The sequence below is a fragment of the Mytilus californianus genome, unplaced genomic scaffold (assembly GCF_021869535.1).
Source record: "Mytilus californianus isolate M0D057914Y unplaced genomic scaffold, xbMytCali1.0.p SCAF_6, whole genome shotgun sequence".
Lineage (NCBI taxonomy): Eukaryota > Metazoa > Mollusca > Bivalvia > Mytilida > Mytilidae > Mytilus > Mytilus californianus.
In genome coordinates, this window is record NW_026262712.1 from 23,330,679 (window position 1) to 23,335,126 (window position 4,448).

Below are 4,448 nucleotides of genomic sequence, written 5' to 3' on the forward strand. Positions count from 1 at the left end.
TTGTTGTGTTATTAAACCAGGGACATATATGTTCCTGGTTAAACCTTTTAGTTTTAAATTAAATATTTGGACATTTTGCAGTGCCCTTGGGTTCGGTTGTTCTTGTTTTGTTTGAGGCCACTCAGAGATGGCCGTCTGTAAGTGGGAGGTTCCTGTTCTATTGAAGTTCGTGTCGTCAGCTCTAGATTTATTTTTGTGTGGCATTTAATGATCAATATGTGATATCTTCGTGCCATTAACCCATATCCGTTCTTTTCCATATTGAGACCAAAACAGGACTTGAACTTTTCGATTTTTCAGAACAGAAGTTTCAACCAAACATTCAGTATTTCACTAATCCAACACAATATTCATATTGAGCAAGTCCCCAGAACTCTTATAAAATCATCGGTGATGTAGAGCTGGATTTACCTACTGAGATATTTTGAACACGATCTATAGACTGATGGCAAAAAGGAAATGTCTTGAAGACAGGGGTGTCCCGCTCTGCGCTTATTTCCATTTTCGATGGAACTCCCCCATGTTTACACAGTTGTTAGTCCATATCATGATAAATAAAGAGCGGTACAAAATTTCATGAAGATTCGACTTGAAACTGTTTGGGAAATCATCTTAAACGCAAAGGTAAACCAAAGTGTAACTGACGAACGAACGGAAGGACGAACAGACCGAAAAAATATATTTACCGCAACAATGTTGTCGGGACATAAAACATGAAACTGATCATCAACCTTACTTGGATATATTTGTCTCTTTGGAGCACACACACAGACGCTAGTAGCTAGTGCCCTATGCGCTAGTGATGACCATCGCCCACAGTGTCCATAGTGTATTTAAAGCAATAACCCAGACCAACTTAAATCTTTTTTAAGAAACAAAAATGGTCCAAAAATGATCATAACTTGACAATTTGATAGCTTATCAGGCTCTAGAAACAAAGAAACGAAGATTTCTAACCGACTATAGATACAAAAAGGGTCACGAATAGTTCAAAATTGATTATTTGAAAACTGCATGTTGATTTAAGATGAAAATCGAACTTAATTTGTACTTTATAGTGCTTAACAATTGGGAACAAATGAAATAAATCTTAGATCCGTTCTCAAGTTTTTATCTGGATACCACCATGGGACGGTCAGACAGATGGAAGTACGGACGAATACCCATCCATGTAATACTTCTCTACTGCGTGTAGTGGAGTATGAAAAAGTAGACAAAAGTGTGACAGATGGCCGGAAAAGCAGTACGGCTGACCATGGTTGGTGGGACCAACAGTCAGCAGTTTATGTTTAATAACAGACATGTGATTTGGGCATTTTATTTTCTCAGATCTACCATCATAATGGGTCATGACGCCAGCCGATTGTTCTTCCCGATCTAGTTCTACTGGTGGGAAGAACGTTGTTTTCCGACACAATTCTCTGAGGAACAACTCGGTCAACATTGTCAGTCTCATTTTCGTCCTCGTCGGATTCTTCTTCAGGGCGAACCAATTGACACTGATCAAGAAGAATGTTGTAGTCATCTTCATTAAGATGGAAATGGTCACAATCTTCTTTGTTCATTATAGTATACTCTGATTTGTCAAGTTTCCGGATTATCGAATCTTTTGTAGTTTTCTCTGCGATATTTGTTGATGGTTTTAAAAATTTAAAACATGATTCCAAAATGGCAAGGTCGTTTTTAGCGTGGGTGAAGTCGGAGGTTGTTTTTTCCCAAATTTTACAGGTAGCAGGTCGTTTTAGAAGGCCCTCAGGTAGGAAGTCGGCTCTAAAAAGCCCGGAGGTCGCAGGTCGTTTTTGACCCTGCGGGAGCCTCATATAGCCTAGAATTTGATATAATCTATATATTTTATTTTTATTTTTGTCATTCTTTAATTAACAACTCAAATATCGTTTGACATGACCGGCTGATATATCAATTTAAAACAAAATATAAATAGATTATCAGTTGGTGTCCCAACTATTTTTGATTTTTTTTTCTATTTCTTATAAGATTGCATGGATTAAATATATACAGTTATTTTATCAGAGGGGAAAATATTGGTGAATAATCGTTATATTGTCTTATAACATGATAGGATAACTTCACTGACGGTTAATTATCTGTGAAGATTCCATGAAATAAATATCTCAATAAAGCAATTAAATGTAAATAAAATGCAATCTAATGTCTAAATACTGTTAATATCAAATGACACGAATGCAATAAAGATGTCATTGAAGTAATCTCTTCATGGGCTGACAACTGTAACAGGTGCTCATCTCTGACCGCTATGATAAGCACCGCGTATACATGCATTATCATCATAAATATCATGGTTCTATTGCGTATAATTATGATCTGATTTAAATTCCCTAGATTTTGCTGTTATCAGAGAAGCTACCTGAATGTGCAGTTGGTATAAAAATAAGAAGATGTGGTATGATTTCCAATGAGACAACTCTCCACAAGACACCAAATGACATAGAAATGAAAAGTCTACATTATTTATGTGTTAAAACTTTAAACTAAATGCGTCCTTGACCATACAGTTAAACGTACACCGTTATATGATAATTAAGTGTGGAGAATGTTTAACTAGCGTTCAAATCTAAATTAAGGAATGGCCTGATGTCCTTTTACCGAATGTATGACAAACGTTTTGCAGAAAAAAAGCATTCGTAAATTTATTCTTAGTACCCACCAAAAGCAACACATATAGCTGTTTAAATGGATTAGGAAGAATTCCTTTATATTGCGATATTGTAAAAGATATGGATATACCTCATTTGAAGTTAAAGTGCAGGTGATGTTATAAGTAAAGAAAGGGTCAATAGATACATTTTCTATGGTGCCTATAGGAAGGGGTCATATCAGCAGGTGATGTTATAAGTAAAGAAAGGGTCAATGGAGACACTTTCTATTGTGTCTATAGGAAGGGGTCATACCAGCAGATGATGTTATAAGTAATGAAAGGGTCAATAGAGACACTTTAATTTCTATTGTGTCTATAGGAAGGGGTCATATCAGCAGGTGATGTTATAAGTAAAGAAAGGGTCTATAGAGACACTTTCTATGGTGCCTTTAGGAAGGTGTCATATCGGAAGATGATGTTATGAGTAATGAAAGGGTCAATAGAGACACTTTCTATTGTGTCTATAGGAAGGGGTCATATCAGCAGGTGATGTTTTAAGTAAAGAAATGGTCAATAGAGACACTTTCTACTGTGCCTATATATAAGAAGGGGTCATATCAGCAGGTGATGTTATAAGTAAAGAAAGGGTTAAATAGAGACACTTTCTATGGTGCCAATAGGAAGGGTCGTATCAGCAGGTGATGATATAAGTAAAGAGAGGGTCAATAGAGACACTTTCCATGGTGCCTATAACAAGGGGTCATATCAGCAGGTGATGTTATAAGTAAAGAAAGGGTCAATAGAGACACTTTCTATTGTGTCTATAGGAAGGGGTCATATCAGCAGGTGATGTTATAAGTAAAGAAAGGGTCAATAGAGACACTTTCTATTGTGCCTATAGGAAGGGGTCATGCCAGCAGATGATGTTATAAGTAAAGAAATCGTCAATAGAGACGCTTTCTATTGTGCCTATAACAAGGGGTCATATCAACAGGTGATGTTAAAAGTACAGAAAGGGTCAATAGAAACACTTTCTATTGTGCCTATAGGAAGGGGTCATATCAGCAGGTGATGTTATAAGTAAAGAAAGGGTCTATAGAGACACTTTCTATGGTGCCTTTAGGAAAGGGTCATATCAGCAGGTGATGTTTTAAATAAAGAAATGGTCAATAGAGACACTTTCTACTGTGCCTATAAGAAGGGTCATATAAGCAGGTGATGTTACAAGTAAAGAAAGGGTCTATAGAGACACTTTCTATGGTGCCATTAGGAAGGGGTCATATTGGCAGGTGATGTTATAGGTAAAGAAAGGGTCAATAAAGACACTTTCTATGGTGCCAATAGGAAAGGTCGTATCAGCAGGTGATGTTATAAGTAAAGAGAGGGTCAAAAGAGACACTTTCTATGGTGCCTATAGGAAGGGGTCATATCAGCAGGTGATGTCCTAAGTAAAGAAAGGGTCAATAGAGACACTTTCTATTGTGTCTATTTGAAGGAGTCATATCAGCAGGTGATGTTTTAAGTAAAGAAAGGGTCAATAGAGACACTTTCTATTGTGCCTATAAGAAGGGGTCATATCAGCAGGTGATGTTATAAGTAAAGAAAGGGTCAATAGAGACACTTTCTATTGTGTCTATAGGAAGGGGTCATACCAGCAGATGATGTTATAAGTAATGAAAGGGTCAATAGAGACACTTTAATTTCTATTGTGTCTATAGGAAGGGGTCATATCAGCAGGTGATGTTATAAGTAAAGAAAGGGTCTATAGAGACACTTTCTATGGTGCCTTTAGGAAGGTGTCATATCGGAAGATGATGTTATGAGTAATGAA